Source organism: Protopterus annectens, chromosome 16.part0, assembly GCF_019279795.1.
Source record: "Protopterus annectens isolate FY-2018-M chromosome 16.part0, PAN1.0, whole genome shotgun sequence".
NCBI classification, from domain to species: Eukaryota; Metazoa; Chordata; order Ceratodontiformes; family Protopteridae; genus Protopterus; species Protopterus annectens.
Window position 1 is genome coordinate 729477183 of NC_056750.1, and position 22287 is coordinate 729499469.

The 22287-nt window shown below is 40.1% G+C and overlaps 1 long non-coding RNA gene across 1 annotated transcript in view; it reads left to right on the top strand.

Moving 5' to 3' along the window:
* Positions 1-354: 354 nt before the first annotated feature.
* The window catches only part of LOC122790320, a 202031-nt gene continuing 180098 nt past the window's right edge, over positions 355-22287 (top strand). The window contains exon 1 of the long non-coding RNA XR_006362986.1: positions 355-830. This is a non-coding gene — a long non-coding RNA (uncharacterized LOC122790320). The remainder of the gene's footprint in view (positions 831-22287) is intronic.

A 22287-nucleotide genomic window follows, 5' to 3' on the forward strand; every position in this document is an offset into this window, starting at 1 on the left:
CAAAAAAAAAAAAAAAAGAATTGCAACAGTGGAAACAGCAACAAAATATTTAACAGGCACAGTAAGGCTGAAAAATGCAGTGTAGTTTAGTTTACAGTATTAAATAAGCTGAGCAAAAAAATGCAAATTATGGTGTTTGGGAAAAGTCAGAAGCCTATAGTTGCCTGGTATATCAGCTCAGAGTTGTGATTAGTGGCTCACATCAATTAATCTCAGTTGAAACAAGAAGAAACAGGCTTAAATACATGGTTTAAATACCAGAAGCTAAAAACTTAATAATAAAAAAAAAAAAAAAAAACTTTAAAGAAACTCAAAACCACCAGTGAGTGTGCTTACTCCAAGCCCTGGGAAGTTCTTGCTTTCACTTCCAGGTGAAACAAAATGGTGGCCACTTTTGCATCAGGATTTTTGGCTTCTGTTGATGGTTCTACTATTGCTGTTTCTCATTTTGCTTCTGATATTGTTTCAGTATCTTTTTCACCCGTATCTTCTTTGCCTGGTTCTCAGACCTCTGTTGAAGGTTCTACTTTTGGGAAGCTGCTGATAATTTGACTTTGACTGGGGTAATTATATGAAACTACAGGATCATTCTCAGACTTGTACTGCTTCAGTATCTGCTGTTTAACTCCCCCAATGGAGAAGCCGAATACTTCTGCTAGTTGCCATAGCTTCTGTTGCCACTACTGTTGTATCTAAAGCTAAATCCTATGCTGCTGTGGTGAAAAAGGCACTTTCTGCTTCTGGCAGTCGACTTTGGTCTAATAGACAGTCGAGGATTTTTTCTAAACTATTGGTGCATTTGAAGTTTGCTTCAGGTCAGCCTTTATCACGTAAGTTTATTTGACATTCTTTGTTAAAGCCATTGTCTGTTTCAGTGTAGTCTTTGTGTGCTATTACTCACTGGGGGAGGGATGTTTTTGTTTATGTTTATTTTAAAAATCAAGAGGCTGCTTCTGTTTCCAGTTTTTCTAAGCATAATTCTCAGAAACCTTGGTCTGACTACATGTTGTCTAAAGTAGATATTCATTATATGCATAACATTATTTTGTATTTTTGCTCTTTTTATGTTACTGAAGCTCATGTTAGAGAGTCTTTGATATCATGTTGTCTTTTTTTTTTTTTTCCCCCTGTGGAAAAGTCTTATGCTGGTGGCATGTGGGATGGGGTCTGGGAGGCCTTACATGTGCTAGATACTGCAGTTTCCCATTTGCCTGATGTATGTTTATTGGCTGATCAGAGGGGTATTTTAAGATATGCAAGACGGCCTAAATCTTGTTAATTTTGTGATGACCTCTCACATTTAGTGTCTGCATGTCATTCTAGGAGACGCATTCATTGTGCATCATCTGAGCATTTTGCTAGGGCTTGTTCCCGGTGGTGTCAGTTGCATTTGTTGACATGGCAACTCTGGTTGTCCTGCTGTGCCCCCCGCAGCCTCTACATCAGCTCTACTGTTTTGCCTGCTACTGGGTTTGAGCCAGCTTCTAGTTTTGTGCCTGCTAATGTTTCTTTGCAGCAGGCTGTAGATCCCATTCCAGACCCACTGCCACCTTCTTTACCAGCTTCAGTTCCTGAAACTCCTTCTGGGGATGCTGAAGAGGATTCTTTGCCTACTAGCTCACCAGGTCCTGTAGATACTGGCCTTTCTACTGGGATTCCCATTTCACGTGTTATTTATGTTGTTCCTATGGGGAGTGAAATGTTAGACTCTAATAGGAAGTTGCATAGGGTCCCTGCTACTTTGTCTACTGATGCTAGTACTAAGGCGTTGGGCTCCTGAGAGGGTGTTGGTTGCGTGGCAGATATTAGTTCTGATCTGACTGAGTTCAGCCAGAGATCCCAAGTTCCAAATTGAGGTCTTTAAGATTTAAATGCACTAAAAGGGATTTGGATGATAATTCTAATTTGGCTATTGATCACTGACCTGTTTTTGTTATTTTGTAATATAAATGGTATAGTGTTTTTATCTAGGTGTTTGAGCATTCTTGGGTTTCTTCCCTTTTTTCTATGTTATTTGTTTGTTAGATGTGGGCAAAAGTTCTTCTGCTTCTTGTTTGCAATGGGAAGTTTTGTTGGGGGGGGGGGTTGCTCTTTGGGGACTGATCACCAGTCTGGCATTCTCATTCTGTATCATAAGTCTGTGTTGGTGCTTAGGGATGTTGTTCATATTTTACCTGGTGGGGCATTTATGATGGATTTATTGTGTAGGCATTCTTTTCCATGTTTTGTTATTGTCTATGCCTTTATTTCTGTAGCTGAACCCTGTTTATTTTTTCAGCTTTTACAGCCTTATTTTCTTAATGACTGTCCTACTCTTTTTATGGTGACTTTAATTGTGGTGTTATACTACAGGTTTCTAGATCTAGCAAAGACTCTAGTGTTCATTTTTGCAAGGACATTTTACGTCTGGCTTCCCTTACTTATTTTCACGGCACTGCATGCACCTGTATTGATTATTGTTTTTGTATTCCCACTTTTGCTGTAGTTTCTTCTTCTTTATCTTTTGCACCCTTAACTGACCACCATATGTAGACAAAGCAGAGGAAATGCTGCAGACAAATGGCAAAGGGTAAGGGTTTTCCTAGATATACTGCCCCCTGGACATTTACTCCTGCTTGGCAGGAGGTTGTTTCTGAATTATGGGATGGACATTTCACTCTGTTGCCTTTTCTTCCTTCTGTGTCCTCATGGTGGTTGGCCTTTAAGGAAAGTTTGTTGCTCATTATGATTGGTTTGCCCAGTGTTAATATTTTCATTTTAAGCAGTCTTCTGATGCCTTGCATATTCATTTTCAGTCTGCTGTGCATCAGGACCCTCCTAGTGCTCTACAGCATCTTCGTGAGCTGCATTTGCACAATATTGCTCTGGTCAAGGTGGCTCTTTGGAACTTGGCTCACTCCTTTAAGGGTAGTGGTGAAGCATTTCTTCCTTATGTGGGCAAGTGTAAGCTTAGAACAGAGAGCTGTATTTCTAGTTTGCTAACTTCTGGTGATTTTGTTATTACTAAGGAAGGTATTTTGCATGAATTTAATTCTTATTTTTGTTTGCTTATATAGTGTTTCTCCTGCTGAATCATAGCCCATTCTGGCTGCGTTTAGTGCTGCTCTTGAAGCACCTATTACCTTGCCAGAAGTTCATTGGGTCATTTCATCTTTTAAGGGTGGTTCTTTCCCAGGGTGAGATGGGTTTCATATCTTTTTTAAAACTCTCTTTCTGATGTTCAGTTGTCAGTACTTGTTCAGTGGTTTTCAAATGTTTTTTCCCATCCTGACTTTTTGCACATTGCCCTTAACTTTCCCTGGAAGAAGGGTGACCACAGGGTCTTATCCAGCTGGCACCCTATTTCCTTGTGCAACACTGATCACAAGTTGTTTTGTAAAGTTCTACAGTTGCACCTTTGTTCTAAGATGCATTTTCTTTTGGATCCTATGGTATCTCAGGCAGACCTCTGTAGGATTTATTGCTTTTGCTGAAGTCTGTTACTTGTTATGTTCTCTCTTCTCCTCCTGCTTCGCTGCTTTCATGTGACCTTACTAGGGCATTGGATAATGTTAGCCATGAGGCCTTGTTAGTCATTTTAAAAGCCTTTGGGTTTCTTTTTCTCCAGTGCATTTCTACAATTTATTCTTCAGTTATTGTTCCTGTAGTGAATGGATGGTTGGGTTCAGAGGTCACTATGAAGAATGATGCACATCAAGGCTGCCCTTTGAGCAGTTACCTCTTCACCTTGGTGTTGGCTGCAGTGTTTTTTATGCTGCAGGCCCATTTTGTCTCCTTTTTCATTTTTCTTGCTCTGGCACCTTATTTTTCTGTCCTGTGCAGATGGTGTGACTCTGCTTGCTGAGTCTTGTGCTGTTTTGCTGACTTACATGCACTGTTTTTCTTCTGTTTTCTTTATTTGTGGGTCTCTCCCTTAACCTGGACAAATAGGGTGGTTTTGGTGAAGTCCTGGTGTTGAGGGGGGGGGGGTTCTTTTTCTTCTGCAGGCCTCTCCATTTTGGGTTAGCCTTTTGGCACTCCTTATGTGCTGAAGTCTTGTTAGTGTCTTCTTGGTAAGGCTTTCCAGTGATTTATTTTTTGGCATTCCTTTCCATTGTCTTCTCGTAACAAAGTTGATTTGTTAAATGGTGCTTTGTTCGGTACTTTCGGGTATGTTTTTTCCCCTGTTTATCTGTTTCCCCCATTCTTGGTCCACTCGTCTTTTGTCTGAAGTTTTTAATTTCTTTTGGGTTACTACTTATATGCATGTGAAGAGGGGTATTTTGTACTCTCCTCCTACTTCCGGTGGTGGTTGGCTGATTCACCCTCTTATTTTCCTGTACACTTTATTTCTTTTTCCTGTTTGGCAGCATTTGCAGGCTGTTGACCATTCTTTGCTTGGTCACTTGCTCCCAGTTTTGGCAGACTTTCTTGGCTGAGAAGTGTGCACAGAGACTCCCCACTGGGGACATGTATGAAGTCTAGTCTTTGTTGCTTGGGTGGCATGACACCTTGAGTATCCTTGCTTCTTCCAGGCAAGAGTGGTATTATTCACTTTTGACCTGTTTCTATGCCATTAATGGGTATCAGGATTATTCCCCTGAGAGGTTGCCAGGGGTTGAGTCCGCATAGGTGATGTTATGCCTTTTTTCCTCATTGGGGTGATTTCATGCGGCATTGCTCCATTGATAAGTTACCAGTGAGGTCTTTCTATGTTTTTCATTCATTGGGGGCTCAGTTGTATCCACATGCTGGATGTGTAATTTAAGAGACTGTCTGGCTTTTGGGTGGATGTACATCTTAGCTATTCAGTGACCCATTTATTTCCCATTCCACTTGATAAAAGTCTTTATGGGGATTATGGTTGTTCTTGCAGCAGTTGCTTGGGCAGATTTTCTACTAGCGTTTGCTCTGAGACTCTTTGGGCTGCCTGCTGTAGTGAGGTTCTTGCTGCAAAGCTTCTATCTCTGCCCTCTTTACTTGGTCAGTTGAGGATGTGGTTGTCACAAGGGGGGTGACATTGTCCAGCTTGCTAGTTTGTCGCACCTTTTTTGTTGTTCTTGCGTTACAGGAGGTATTTCTTTTTGTGAGAGTTTTTAGCGCTGGTATTTTCTCATATCAGTGTTTTTCTTATTTAGGTATTTTATATCTCCTGTGTTGCTTGACTGGAATGTAATTCATAGCTACTGCACTCATTTCCTTTGGACTTCCCCAGCATGTTTTTTTTTTTACTCCTGTTATTTCCCTTTTGCTGTTTTGGCTGTTTACAGTATTACAGGATTTTATGTATTTAATGTGGTCTTTTTTCTTGCTTTTGTCCATTTATTTATTTGGGATTTGTGTCTGGATAGTAGCAAGATTTTGTATTAGACAGGTGTAGTACTGTTATGGGTTCTCTTTCTTTGTTAGGTTGTGTCTCCTTTGTTAAGAATTTTCTTGTTGGGGTTTCTTTCTGCTTCTTTTCAATTATGTAGGACGTTGCCTGGTTTCATGGTGATTGCCCTTCATCGTTTTTCTTTGGCTGAAGGTTGTGCTTTTGGTAAAGGTCTAGTCCTACATGGTTGTTTGCTTTTACTTTTTGTGCTTTGTTGTCTCTTGCTGTTTTCTTTTTCTTGGTCAGTATGACTCCAAGCCCTAGACCAATCAGTCTTCACCAATCACCAGACAGGTTCCATTCAGCACACTTCTCTCACAAAGGTGCAGAAGGGCCCCTTCCAATCAAAGATGGCTTGGAAAATGTACTCAGACTACAACAGTCACTTTTTTTGTGTGAACACAGCATTGGGGTTTATTGCAGATAACAGCGGATCCCTTCTAAAGGGATTTCCACTCTTGGCTACTTTCAAATAAACACCACGCTGGTGTAAACGACCTGAGACGTACCTCCTTGGACTACATGAAAAGAGACATTGAGGAGCTCTCTGATTATGTAGCCCAGGCAGGTATGACCCTGACCTTGAGCAGTATCCTACCTTCACCAAGAATGATGCCACAATACAGAGATAAGATGATCAGCTTTAATAATTGGCTTAAACTCTGGTGTCATTCAAAGGGGATCCAATGTCTGTCTGCCTGGGATGACATGCTGGTCAAGCCACGCTGCTTCGCAAGGGACGGCTTGCACCTGTCACCGCTGGGCTTCCGGATATTGGCAAAGGCTCTTGCCACCCCCATAGTGCCTTTTATAGGCAAGGCGCAAATTCTAAACCTACCACCCTAGAACACAAAAAAGGAAAAAAAACTAAGGGTAATGCTGCTCAATGCCAGAAGTCTCAACCTCAAGATGCACGCACTCAAGGCCCTTCTCAGTATGGAGAACATCGATGTCTGTGCTGTGACTGAAACCTGGTTCAAGGCTCCTGAGAGCACCCCAGCACTATCAGGTTTTACCTCATATCATGCTTTCCGGCCCCAAAATCCGGACAACACCAAGAAAGGAGGGGGGTGTCCATATTCATCAAGGACACCCATACCTCAAGGTTGGTGGCAACGCACGATGCATCGGAGACCATCCAGGTGCAATTAACCATAGGCAAGACTGCTCTGCAATTTGTAGCATGTTACAGGCCACCCTCTCAAACTCAGGAAACTCACATAGCCTTCCTGAAAACACTGGAGGGGATAAATGTATCTCCAAACACCATCATACTGGGTGACTTCAACTACCCTAATATAGACTGGGATCACTACTCAAGCCCAAACACTCTAGCCCAAAGGTTCCTGGAGTTCATAAACTCAAATGCCATGGAACAACTAGTCACCATCCCCACAAGAGGTGAAAACATACTTGATCTCATCATCACGAACATGGGATCACAATGTTCAACACCGCAAGTATACCCCTCACTGGTGAGATCAGATCATAAACTAATCTCACTGGAGGTCCTCATCCCGCCCCCACCTGAGATAAAAAAGACCACAGTGAAGAACTTCTCAAAAGCCGACTTCACACTTCTAAAGACTAGTGTGGTCTCTTTTAAGGCCCCCGAGCCGGTAAACATTACTCAAGCCGCTGAATCACTTACAAATGCCTTCTACCAGCACCTACAGGACTGCATGGATCAGGCAATCCCAAACAAAACAAAGACTCTTTGTACCAAAGGCAAGCGTCCAGTCTGGTGGACCCCAACCATAAACAAGCTCTACAACAAAAGGAGGAAGCTACTACAAGATAGAGCAAAATCCTTAAAAAGTAAGACACCTTTGATCATTATAAGTAAAAAAACTAAGAGCTCTCATAAAATCATCCAAGGCAAATTTTGAGAGAAAAATCGCTAAGGACTCAAAAGACAATCATAAGGCCTTCTTTAGCTATGGTAGAAACCTGGTAGGAAACTCCCAGATATGCTCAGAATTAGTTCAAAATGATATGAAAATTATAGAACCTACAGACATTGCCAATATACTGGCTGATAGGTTCAGTGCAAACTTCTCCCCCCCCCCCCCCAAAAGGAGAGATATCTATACCAGAGGATTGTAGCCCCCCAAACATCTCTAACGCCCAGGTGAGAACTGCTCTTTCTAAGGCGAAAAACACAGCATCCATGGGACCGGATGGTGTCCCCGGCTGTGTGCTCCACGAACTCAATGAGGAATTAAACCCGCAGTTAGGACAGCTGTTTAATCTTAGCCTCACCTCAGGATACGTACCCAAGGAGTGGCGCACGGCAACTGTAGTCCCACTTCACAAAGGCGGTGCCTCTACTGACCCTGGAAAATACCGTCCCATCAGCTTGACAAGCCTGATCTGCAAAGCCATGGAGAGGATCATAATGGAACTCATAAATAAAGACATAGGGAGCTTGCAGACTTTGGATCCAACCCAGTTTGGCTTTGTCAAAGGCAGATCATGCCTTTTAAACTTGGTTGACTTTTTCTAAACAGTCACCAAGGCCATTGATGAGGGAAAGGCAGTCCATACAGCCTACCTCGACCTGGCAAAGGCTTTCGACACAATACCCCACTCAGGTATCATTGAAAAACTCATCAACTTAAATGTAAACCCATACATCACAAGATGGGTTGCAAACTGGCTAAGTGACAGAACCCACAGGGTCAGAGTTGCTGGCGCCATGTCAGACTCAAAGCCTGTCACAAGTGGTGTCCCACAGGGCTCAGTCCTGGGCCCACTCTTGTTCGGCATCTACTTTTCTGAAGTACAAGCAAACACAGGAGGGTTATGGCTGACAAAGTTTGCAGATGACTGCAAACTGGGCGCCATAGTCAAAAACACATCTGACACAGATATCCTTCAGAAGGGGCTCACAGAAATGGATAACTGGTGCCAGAGCCATGGCCTAAAGTTAAACGCCAAGAAATGCATAGTCATACCCTTCGGGAAAAACAAGGTTACCCCTAACTACCATATAGGTGGCAATCCACTGAGCACAGAAGAAGTTATCAGGGATCTGGGGACCCAGGTTGACAGTAACCTTTCGTTTGACACTCACGTTGCTAAAGTAGTTAGGAAGACCTTCTACATTGCCCACCTGATCATGAAGGGATTCACATCTAGATCAAGGGAGGTCATCGTCCCCCTGTACTCATCACTCATCAGACCAATGATTGAGTACAATGCCCCATTCGGAATGTATCTGACCCGACACCTGCAGCAGCTGGAAAGGCCCCAAAAGTTCCTCACCAAAAGGATAAAGGGTCTCAAAAATATGTCTTCTGCTGCCCGACTGAAAGAACTCCAGCTCTAGTCAGTCGCTTACCGCTTGCTCAGAGGTGACCTGTGCCTGACATACAAGGCCATGTCAAACCCAGATTTGATGAACATGCTTCACCTCAAAAAATCTAGATCCCTCAGAACTACAAGGGCGGGAGACTTAAACCTTGACACGGTTATTAATAGGACGTGCTGGAGGGACAGATTCATCACCCAGAGACTCCCTATGCTGTGGAACAAAATCCCGGTACATGTGAGGCAGTGTTCAAGAGAAATCTTGACCAATGGATGGGAGATCGAAGATATACCCCAGGGATTACCTCAGTGTCACTGCTTGACAGAGGCACAGCAAAATAATGGGCATAGTTTTCTTCAAACTAAAGGGGTGGCGAAAGCCACAAAAACTCTGGGCTAGGCTTGTAAATGCCCTTGGGCAGATAGCCTAGTATGAACCTATGAACCAGTTTCACATTTTGAAGTAAAGGATTATTTATTTGCAGATAAATGCATGCATGTATTTGTTCATTTATGCATTTTACTGACTCAGTGCCAGTCCTAGGACCATAGCAGCTATACTTCACCAAAAAAGATTTCAATTCCCACAGAAAATCTCTCGTACATTCAGAGCATATGATAACTATTGCCCAACGATCTGCAACTGTGGTATTTATCTTATCTTTGCTTACATGCATACATAAAATTACTACATATAGAGAGAGAATGACTATCTATATATGCACACAGTCATATATTGATAAAATGATGAATTGCTAGTTTACTATATCTGCTGACTGACAGATAATTAACTTAAATTCAGATATATACTACAGGGATAGGAGAACACTGCAGAATATTTTTGTTAATGGCATTTCTGTTTAACTGTCATGACTCAAATCTATGCAGTCCTGCTGTATTTAATTATCGTTGTGTTGCAAACTGAGGTAGCTGGATGAGCAAAGAATATTTTCAACAGAAACCCAAGGAAGCAAGCTCAGCCGATAATGCATCACGTAACAGATTTGGCAAACAAGTTTGATTTCCTTTACACAGAGGATTATGATCAGCTGTCTGATCACATACACAGGCTGCTGTATGTTTGAAAATGAATGCCAATAAATTCGTCAAGAGAGCAGTTGTGTGCTTACACAAAGTGTATTACAGTTTTTAACGCTGTTGTCGCTTTCCTGTTGCTGTACTGTGATGGTTGCTCTTTATACTGTATGTCAGAAAGGCCTCTAAGCTTGTCTTTTTCCTTATTTGGGGGAGAACTCACAGCATTCCATGCATTTCATATACAGTTACCAATAAAAATTAATGAGTTAAACACTGCATGTGTGACTGTGAACAAGCCATATTGTTCTTCATCCACAAGGGAGGCATAAGACATTTAGTTGTTTAAGTCAGAAAGAGTCACTGTATATTTATACATCTCTCTAAGCTTTCAGACATTTGGAAATGATGAAGCTTTCAGCTCAGCCGTTTTAATGCAATCTGATGGTTCATACCTCTTTTCCTGTAATAAAAAAATTAAATGTAAATGGTAAATCAAGCAGCACCAAATTCAACATATTAAACAGCAGACACATATGTGACTGACTTTCTAAGTGTAATTCTCATTTTTCTAAATGGGTACCACAACAGATTTCTCGTACAAGTCCGTTAATTGTAGTAAAGAGATCCTTTGTTATTACTGCTAATATGATAAGGTTTACTATATCTGTCTCTCTCCATATATAATACATATGTATATTAGACGCACACACTCCTGTGTGTAGCTATAGATATAAAATGTGTGTGTATGTATGTGTGTGTATATATATATGTATATGTATATATATATATATATATATATATATATATATATATATGTGTGTGTGTATGTTTGTTTGTGTGGGTCCACTTATAAATCTTGAAAGCTCATAATCTTGAAATTCAAAAAACTGAGTCCAAAATCATGAAAGTTCAAAATACTGAATTTCATAATATTGAAAAAAAACAGAGTACACCGCCACTTACAATATTCCAGCACAACTACATAACAAAACATATTGCTCTTCTTCAACTATAAGGAGGGGGGCAAGCCCCCCCTGCACCCTGCACCCCCTGCTACTTAAATATATAAACTCCAAGATTGCACTACACAGAGGAAAATGGCGAACATACCATTACATGCTTTGTAATTGCCTGTTGGAACCTTAGTCATTGTTCCCTTTTAATTTGCTATACAACAACTTAACTTATGTTAGTGTAGTAAAGTGCGATCTCGGATTTGATATATTTAAGTAGCAGGGTTTGCCCCCCTGCTAATAGTTGGAGTAGACTAATATGCTTTGTCTTTTATTTGTTTCTCTATGTACTTTTGGTGGAGTATAGTAAGTTTTAGTATTCTGTAGTTTTTCGATATTATGAAATTCAGTATTTTGAGTATTCAGTATTTTGAACTTTCAAGATTTTGGACTCAGCATTTTGAATTTCAAGATTATGAGCTTTTAAGATTTTAGAAGCGGACACACACACACACACACACACACACACACACACACACACACACACACACACACACACACACAGTCAATGGTTGCATGTTTTCATTCAACACAGAATTCATAGACTGCATTTTAACTTATTTACTTCACCATTAAAATGCTACTATAATACATTTTGCCCTCTGCAGTTCTCATGTAGAGTCCATTCCAGTGATTACAGATTTTGTGATTCACCAGAAACAGCAGTGATATCGCGTGAGTAGGTAGTGTTCTTGTTTAACATTTAGTTGAGTGAGAGTTCAGGTGGTTGACTCAGAAAACAGCCGGTACTGCACATTACCAGCTTTGGGTGTGAGATTGTGGAACAGTTGGGATAATTGGATTTTCCCATTCCCTACTGCAGTGCAATCCTGGACTTGGTTTATATAATTAGCAGTGTTTTTGTTTTTTTTTCAGTTGGTTGAAGTTCAGTCAGGTCTGCTTCAGTGAGTTGTAGTTTGATATTTTTTCCAGATTTTATATATTTATTTATTTATTTTTGTTTACTGGGAAAACTGACAAAAATTAAACTTGTATGTGAAGCACGATAATATACCACAGACGTTATAATGTGTTTCAAAAAAGGCACAACTATATTTCAGTTTTGCTAATTTATACAGACAGCCATATTGTTACTATTTTCAAGAAAAACAGTGTGCCATTCAAGAGGTACAGTGGTGAAAAAGCTAGAGTTGAGAAATGGAAGATACGGGTAGTTCAGTATGTAGGAGTATAACAAAAAGGGGGAAAGCGTGAGTTACAGTACAGGTAGGAAGAGGGTATGGAAGGAGTTGAGCAGTGATGATGATGAAGAATGACATGCTAATCTTGTGCAACACATTTGCTGAGCCAGAAGTTGAGTAACTGAGACTTAAGCTGTGGTTTGAATGACTTTAGCAAGCAGTCCTGTCTTACTCTTAGGTTTTCGACACTTGATGAGAGTAGAGAGAACAGCCTGTAATGTTATTAGATTTTGATATATGTAAGAGGTCTTTGTTTGAAGGAATGGCATAATGTTTACAGTGTTTCTTACAGACAGAAGGTGTGGGGTTTGACTCTCAAATGGGATAATTCATTAAGCTTAAAATAGCCCAAAAGAGCAGTTAGCCTTGTTCTAACCTATGAACATTCCAGGTAGGCTGTGTGGTTTCCCAAGGCTGATGAGAGATGGAATGTCATGTGGTTTGTCAGTGTGGATAATACGGAATTGGAGGTATGTGAGATGGTCAGGTAGTTCAAGCCAATGAAGGGCAAAACAATGATATGATCTATAGGGATGTTAGCTGCAAATTTTATGACTTTGTTGTATTGTTTAGTTAGAGTTACTTTGGATGTTTGCCAGCTGCTAAATAATGGAAAGTAGGTAGCATGAGGATAGTGCGATATAACACCCATTCTCAATCCTTTAATACTAAACTAGTTAGTTAGATGGAGACAGACAGACACATACATAACATACAAAGATAGATATATAGATAGACAAACCAACAGGCATAGTCACAGACAGAAAGATATAGACAGATATGTATTTTAAGGAGTTTTGTCTGTCTGCGAGTCATAATTCCCATGGTCTGCTTCTTTAAACCTAACTCCATGTGTTTGCAAATACTGGATTTTACGTTTTTCTGCACTATTTCATTCAGCTGCACAAGCAAAATTTTTACCTTTTCAAGGTGGTTTCTTTTGCATGTATCCTCAGTTAAGCATCCATGGAGGTAGGCTATGTAAGTACTTTGCAGAATGATAAAGTTTAGCACAAGATGGTTGTAGTGGGGCTTGGCCCATGCAAAATGCATTCCTTTTAATGGCGTGTGCAGTTTTAGCAATTATGTTATGTTTTGATACGACTGACATTGTCGGTTAGCTTTTAGGGGATTGCACATTTGTTTTTTATTGTATATCAACACTTATCCTTATGCAGTCCCAGATAAAGAATGCAATAAGGAAAAAAATATACAGTGGATATAAAAAGTTTACACACCCCTGTTAAAATGCCATGTTTTTGTGATATAAAAAAATTAGACCACAATAAATCATTTCAAAATGTTCCCACCTTTAACGTGACTTATAACCTGTACAATTCAATTGAAAAACAAACATCTGTGTGTTGGAAAAATACAAAAAATAAAAAAAATTAACAGTATGCTGGTTACATAAGTGTGTACACCCTTAAAGTAATACTTTGTTGAAGCACTTATTGATTTAATTACAACATTCAGTCTTCTTGGCTACACACTTGCCATCAGTTAAAGAGACTCTGATTAACTCCAAATAAAGTTAATCTGTCCTAATAGGATTTTCCTGACATTTACTCATTCGCCTGCTACAGCAAAAGTCATGGTTCGTTGAGAGCTTAGAAAGCACCAATGGGATCTCATTGTTAAAAGATATCAGTCAGGAAAAGGGTACAACAAAATTCCATAGCATTGGATATACCATGGAATACAGTGAAAAACATGGAGAAATATGGGACAACAGTGATGCAAAGAACTGGACATCCCTCCAAAATTGATGGAAAGACAAGACGAAAACTAGTCAGGAAGGCTGCCAAGAAACCTACAGCAACACTGAAGGAGCTGCAGAAATTTCTGGCAAGTACTGTTTGTGTATACATGTGACAATCTCCCATATTCTCCATATGTCTGGACTGTGGGGTAGGGTTGCAAGACAGAAGCCATTACTTACACAGAAAAACATCCATGCCCAGCTAAAATTTGCAAAACAATACTTCAAGTCTCCCAAAACCATGTGGCAAAATGTGTTCTGGTCTGGTGAGACCAAGGTTGAACTTTTTGGCCACAATTCCAAAAGGTATGTTTGGTGCAAAAACAACACTTTTCATCACCAAAAGAACACCATCCCAACAGTGAACCATGGTGGTTGCAGAATCATGCTTTAGGGTTGTTTTCTTCAGCTGGAACTGGGGCTTTAGTCAAGGTGGATGGAATTATGAACAGTTCCAAATACCAGTCACTTTTGGACCAAAACATTCAGGCATCTGCTAGAAAGCTGAAGAGAAAGAGGAATTTCACCTTTTAACATGACAATGACCCCAAGCATACATCCAAACCAACAAAAGAATGGCTTCACCAGAAGAAAAATATAGTTTTGGAATGGCCCAGCATGAGTTCAGCCCTACATCCAATAGAAAATCTGTGGGATGACCTGAAGAGGGCTGTGCACAAGAGATGTCCTCGCAATCTGACAGATTTGGAGCAATTTTTCAAGGAAAAGTGGGCAAATATCACCAAGACAAGATATGCCATGCTGATAGACTCCTACCCAACTAGACTGAATGCTGTAATTTAAATCAAAAGGTGCTTCAACAAAGTATTAGTTAAAGGGTGTGCATAGTTATGCAACTAGCCTGTTGTATGTTTTTTATTTTTTATAATTTTTCCCCTTTTTCAACTGAATTGTGCAGGTCGTAGGTCACATTAAAGGTGGGAGAAGTTTTGAAATGATTTATTGTGGTCTGTTTTTTTTAAATTACAAATGCCTGGCATTTTAACAGGGGTGTGGAAACTTTTTTTTATAGCCACTGTATTTTGTACATCATGATAATTGATGTATTTTGTTTACATACATTCTTGGTACATCATAAACCATTGGATTTAGATGAACGTTGCTGTCTTTTCAGGAGTGGAGAGGAATGTGTATAGTCCATTAAGGTACTTTTTCGTGTTTAAATGAATGAAAGATGAGCTCTGTCTTCACTTAGTTTAATGAAAAAAGAAAAAGGAAGGTTTATGTTTGGTTATTGTGAGTAGACTACGGTGCTTTAAGTTTCTGCATATTTTGTTTTTTTCTTTACATTATTTTTTAGTGTGGACCATATATATTGTAAGTCTATGGACTGTTTGCAGCCTTGTTGATTCACCAAGAATTTAGGCAAACATGATAATGCAGGAAGAGTATAAATAAGCCTCTACTGAAGTGCAAGGAAGTAGACAAAAACATGTATATATCTACACAGTATATCAGTATATTTTTTCACATACTAGGTTTTAGAGGAAGGCAGAATTCAATAGATTTGACCCAACCTTCATCCTGAAATCAACAATATCTTTTTTTCCGTCGGGTTCATAATCAGATCATCTTACAGTCTTGTGACTTGTATAGTGTAATCTTTACAAAATGGATAACATGTCCATTCATTGCAGCCAGACCCATGCTGATGACCTAAACAAGCATGTATCCTGTGCTATGACTGAATGTCTATTTCCAAAAAATAATATACACCAAAAGAGAAACTGTAGTCTTTATCCATTTGTTTGCAGCTATTTTATTAGATATATTTAAAGACTGACAAAAATAAATACATTCTATACTGCGCTAAGTATGACAGTATGCAAAATAAATTGCAGGTAGAGAATACCCGCATGAAAAATACTGTTCACTTGAGCTTTAATTCTAGGAAATGTTATTTACTTGAAATATTTCAGAAAAAATAGATTTGTCAAAATTCAATTTATGACAACTGATGTATAGCGTATTGCATTAAACACACAAGCGACACTGTACCCCTTATTCTGAAATTCCAGAGCTGTGTCTCGTACTCCTTTTCTTTTACTGCCAAAATGTTAGAAGGGAAAGGGTAACTCGTAGAGTCGAAACTCGCTATGATGTCAGAGATAGCAGGGCAGTTTATGAACATTTGTTTAAAATATTTCACATATCGACTTCAGTTTTATTGATTACTGTACTGGTTGTTTCTCATTTCCTCCATTCCACTAAACTAAGCAAAGCATGCCTTGAACTTTCTGTTTTAGACAAGGAATGAAGTAATTATTTCTTCAAAGAGTTGCATCATACTTTGCATACCATTCTACTTTACAATTACGGTTTGTTGATATATTTCCAAGAAATGGCTTTGCTGGGAGAACAGTGTTACTTCTGATGTATGGAAAGAATATAGCAATAACCAGCAAACATGGGTGTCGTATATTGAAGATTTACCCATGGTGGGTGTGGTTGAATCATGAGGATGAAGTCTGAGTGATTTAAACGAAGCCGACCGTGGGTAAGTCTTCAATATACCAAACACAGAAGTCAGTTATTGCTATTCTACAGTGACATTATTTAAGAAAAAAATAAAAAAATGACTTCCCTTTCTTAAATAATGTCTTTGTATAACGGTGCCGTGCTGTTCTGCACTCTTTCCTGATTCTGCTCATGTGTATGGGACTTGCATTTCCAGACTGACAAAGTACATCCCTGGTTTACTAACCAGTCAACGGACAAGGGATGATCTTTGTTGCAATCTTTATTTATTTACTATTTTGAAAGGAAAAAAGTCTAACCTCCTGACAATTTAGAGGTATGATAGTGATGGGAAAATACAAGGGAAGTATTAATTTGGAGAACCTAACTGATTTTCCTTGTATATTCTGTGATCTCGTATGTACCTCTTGATCTCTTATTTAAAAATGTCGATACCTGCGCATTGTCGTTAAGGAAAGAAAGCAGTCAGTTATTGCTATGATACAGCATACCGCACTTTCACAGTTCACTACACTTTTTTTCTTTTGATGTCCCGATTCATGGCATTTTACAGTACTGTGCAGGATCAAAGTTAAATGGTGATAAGGTGCATTTTTAGAAAACAAATGGTGATTGTGAGGCACTCTCTCTCTCTCTAGGAAATGGAAATAACTGTTAATGGCTCAACAGTGCAGTGCGCTTTCTGTCTTTTGATGTCCCTTTGCATGGCGTTTTACAGTATTGTGCAGCATAAATGGGGATAAAGTGCAAAACTAAATGTGTTTATCCCATGCCTGCATGTTTGCAGACAAGAAAAACTACAATTTGCTTAATAGAAAAAAAAAAGCCTGGCCACTCGATGATATTTTAGCAGCTGGACCTTTCATTGGTATATTCTCAATTTACAATGGGCATGCTGGTTGGGCTGACAAATTAAAGTGCTCCTTTTGGAATGGTACTGGCCAGTCATTGTAGAATTAAGCAATAACCCATGCATGGGTGTGGGTAATGCTGGATTTACCCATGGTTGGTGTGGTTTGGTCATGAGGGCTTGGATTATTGCTATTATACAATGACATTATTTAAGAAAAGAAATACTTTTCTTAAATAATGGCATTGTATAATGCCTCCGTGCTGCCCTTCCACAGCCGTCTGGTATTCTGCGGCAGTTCTGATGTACTGCGCATGTGTATGCTTACGCAGTACATCAGAGCTGTGGGTGGAAGCAACGGAGAAAGCAAGATCTCAGTTGCTTTTTGTAAAGTGTCTCGCTATGTTAAAGGAGTTTAACATAGCGAGACAACTTTTAAAAAAGCAACGGAGAATCTCAGTTGCTTTTTTTAAAGCTGTCTTGCTATGTTAAACCCATTTAACATAGCGAGACAGCTTTAAAAAAAGCAATGGAGAAGGAAAGATCTCCGTTACTTTTTTTAAAGCTGTCTCGCTATGTTAAACTCCTTTAACATAGCGAGACCGTTTCTAAAAAGCAAAGGAGATCTTGCGTTCTCCGTTGCTGTAAAAAAAAAAAAAAAAAAAAAAAAAGGACTTGTACTAATGGAAAAAGTGCTTGCAACCAGACCCTTTTCCATTAGTATAAGTCTGATTTACAACGTGCATGCTGACCAATCAGCTTGCACATTTTGGAATATTAATGGGGGGTCATTGTATAATAAACAAGTCATTATTTAATACAGAATCAAATTGAAGACTGAAAAAGAGGTAGCTTATTTATGTTTATGAGCCTGCCAAATAAAGAAATGCTGGATGGAAAAGAAAAATAATCCTAGGGACTAAAACTGTTAACAGGCTTGGTAACATCTGATTATCCTTCTCCCTAAGTTTATTTTCCATTATTCCTCTCATACCTAATTTACAATACATTGTCAGTATACCTTTAAATGTAAGCACATGACCAGTTATGCAATGCAGTTAACAGAGGAAATCCATTCTGTTTAAATGGCCCCTCATGCTAAAACACTTCCTGTCACTTACTTTATTAGGTATTGCTGCAAAACACTACATTGAATTATTTTCAACCCACTTCCGTACTACATATATGTGATTTACACAAACCAATTGAATTAACAGTTCAATAGCTTCTTAACCAGACTAGTTTGGTTGGTCATTTGTATTTTATAGCTATAATGTACTTGCTCTCTCACAGGTCACATATTACACACACATGCACAGACGTGCATACACACACGCACATTGTGTGCATGTATGATTGTGTGGTACACCTTGTGTGTGACGACGTGTGTCTGTATTTATGCATTCCCAGAGGTTGATCATATTTAAATCTCAGTATGTTTGCATCCAAAGTACTTAATTTAAGGGAGAAAAGTTTTAGGCATTCTTTTAATTTCATACTTTTACTTAAGCATTGATTGTCTGCCATATGGCTTTATGTTTAAAAACTACTGAACTGGATTCTACTCTTTTCTGTCTAGTATTTAAATAATTGTACAACCACAATGTCTTGTCTTTTATCTTGAAGAGTTTTTGGCAGAGGTGCTCGTTTCAAAATAAAGAAGGTTATTTCCTGCTTCTGAAAGTACTGAAGAAGAAAATACGCTAGGAATTCAGGAATCTATTAACTTTAGATTTCTATTTATATCGTTAAATTGACTTGGCAGCATCCCAAGACAAGTAGGTTGAAGGTGGACTGAGCATTTCTTTTCAAATTGCTGCTCTTTTCTCCTGAAAAATGCCAGCTGTTAATACTAAAACACTAGCAGTTTCCTACTAGAGGATTACTGCTCATTTGTTATGCTGATAGGACAGAAAGTTTAATGGCATTTCTGCTGTGAAAATGACAATTAAACAGACAGAATAATATTTAATAGCACATTAAAATGATATGCTCTCATTCAAAATGATACCCTGCTGCTCTGCTTGTATTTTTTAGGATACTATCCTCTAAAAATTCCACTTGAATTTTTTTTAATTATTAACAAAAACAGTGCTACTTAAAGTGTGCAGATAATTGAAATTTGGTGGACAACTTGAAACCATGTCATTAGCCAGAAGGTTTTAGATGAGACTAAGTACAATATAATGTGGCTAGGAGTTTCTAGAAATGATGGCTCATGGCAAACTTAAATGGCTTTTGATGAATATATGACCTGTACTTATCACTTAGAATTTTCTGCAGATATGGGCACTTCAGTTTGCATACACAGAAATCTTCAATAGTCACTGCAGCTGCATACAGTAAATTCCAAATAGCCAGAGATTTTTGTTTGTTTTACTTTATTGAAACAGTTTGCCTTGAGATATGAGCAGGCTACATAACTCTCCGTAACATCACTATATCAACTGCAATCAGATAGCTGCTAAAGGCAATTTCTCACACATTGAAATAAGACTACCATAAATTGAAGTCTATTATTAGTGGTTTATTTGGAACTTTCTAAAATGAAACTTTTACTTTGCAGCAGCTAACATTGGTTTGAAACTAATATGAAATGCTGAAGTGAATGAACATAGACCTTTGCATTTTAGGAATGTATTTTCACAAAAGTACTTCTAGATAGTGACCAGGAAGTGTGCTTATTCATGTTAATTCTTCTGCTGGAAAATGTAATTGCTAATATTTGGAGGAACATCATTAATGCTGCAGTGGATTTGATATGGAAAGGATATTCTTCCTTGTAGTTCATATTTCCTTTTGAATCATTTTTTTTTAATTTGTGAACATACATGAGTTATGTAATCATTAAACTATAAAAACAAAAAACACTGAGTAAAAATGCAAAGTACCTCAGGTCTTGGGTACAGTAGCAGGCCTGGTACCTCAGGTCTCGGGCACAGTAGCAGGCCTGGCACCTCAGGTCTCGAGCACAGTAGCAGGCCTGGTACCTCAGGTCTCGGGCACAGTAGCAGGCCTGGTACCTCAGGTCTCGGGCACAGTAGCAGGCCTGGTACCTCAGGTCTCGGGCACAGTAGCAGGCCTGGTACCTCAGGTCTCGGGCACAGTAGCAGGCCTGGTACCTCAGGTCTCGGGCACAGTAGCAGGCCTGGTACCTCAGGTCTCGGGCACAGTAGCAAGCCTGGTACCTCAGGTCTCGAGCACAGTAGCAGGCCTGGTACCTCAGGTCTCGAGCACAGTAGCAGGCCTGGTACCTCAGGTCTCGGGCACAGTAGCAGGCCTGGCACCTCAGGTCTCGAGCACAGTAGCAGGCCTGGTACCTCAGGTCTCGGGCACAGTAGCAGGCCTGGTACCTCAGGTCTCGGGCACAGTAGCAGGCCTGGTACCTCAGGTCTCGGGCACAGTAGCAGGCGTGGTACCTCAGGTCTCGGGCACAGTAGCAGGCCTGGTACCTCAGGTCTCGGGCACAGTAGCAGGCCTGGTACCTCAGGTCTCGAGCACAGTAGCAGGCCTGGTACCTCAGGTCTCGGGCACAGTAGCAGGCCTGGTACCTCAGGTCTCGAGCACAGTAGCAGGCCTGGTACCTCAGGTCTCGGGCACAGTAGCAGGCCTGGTACCTCAGGTCTCGAGCACAGTAGCAGGCCTGGTACCTCAGGTCTCGGGCACAGTAGCAGGCCTGGTACCTCAGGTCTCGGGCACAGTAGCAAGCCTGGTACCTCAGGTCTCGAGCACAGTAGCAGGCCTGGTACCTCAGGTCTCGAGCACAGTAGCAGGCCTGGTACCTCAGGTCTCAGGCACAGTAGCAGGCCTGGTATCTCAGGCCTCACTACACTTAATAGTGAAAATGAACTGTACTTTGTGCAGCAGAGCAGCAAGTAATACAGCTGCGAAGAGCACTGTCACACTTGATAATGTGTCTGCAGCACAGCAGCTTAAAACAATCAGACATTGACACATTTATCGGCCAGAAAATAATGCTGAAAAGAGGACAAACATTAGATATCACAGACAAGCAAGGGTGGCTCTGTACGTGATTTGTGGGAGGGATATTGGATGGATAAGAGCCATAATTAAGGTGGGGTGCTCTGAGGGGCATCATCCTCTTTGTGCCAGTTGTTAGGAGGTGCAAGAATGCAGTAGAAGCCCCATGGATATTGCAACTTCAAATGTCAATTCTGTTACTGTACTTGTGGTCACAGCTAAAATGCTGAGTGACTGGGTTAGTTTAAGTACAGTCGGCTGCTGCTTAGATTTGAAGCAAACAGCCTACTACAGTTTCAAAGCAGAACAGCTTTTTTTTTTCTTTTTGGTTTTAAAAGGTTGCAACTTTGTGAGAAGCCCTTTTTTCTTTCTCCTTAGTCTTTTAGTTGAGGGCAGTGCCAATTTGGGGAACTCTATACAGTTCCAGAACACCTAGCTACAATGTTGGGATGGACGCATGCAAACAGGAGGTGGTTGGACCATGCACAAGATATAGTATAAGGGACATAACCATTCCTCTACCAAGTGCTACTCCCTTTGTTGAAATACAGGCTGCGGGGGGGGGAATCTACCTGTCTAGCCTAGAGGGCAACCTAGACAGAATTATTGCTAACGTTGCTGATTGTTCTATTTGGCCAAATAGCAAGGGAGCCCTCTGCTGACACAATAGCAAAGGAGTTTGTCAGTACTTTCAAGGCTGTCCACTAGGTCTCACACCAGTGCAGTCTCCACCCACTGCTGCTGCTGCTACTGGAACATCACACTTGATAGGACAGGGCTGCTAGCCTGCCTGTGCCTTGAATACATTTGCAAGGCAGTACATTCCCTTCACTGAACCCAGCTTTGCCAGCTACAGCAGCAAGCTGTGATGGAGATGGCTGGGAATTACCTTTTTTCTTCTATGGACTACATAGTGGAAATACAATGGGACTTTTTTATAAGTATGGCATGGTATGAGGCATAATTGTTTATTATTACACTATTAATCCTGTACCATTCATAATCACCCTACCATTCTCTTTGTTTACTGCCTCCTGTGACATCCCCTGCCGCCACATTCAGGTTCCTTTCATCATGTTTTGTAAGGTAAATGTGCATAGCATCATTGGATCACCGGATATACAAGGCGATTTGACCATTGCTCATGTGTGCCTTGCCAATAACTACCATCTGGCTCTACCTCACATTTCAAGGAGTTCAAAGACTTTACGTCCCCAGGTAAACTTAAAGTTACTCCTTCACCTGTCTAAGTTATATATTTGAAAGATGGCAAGGAA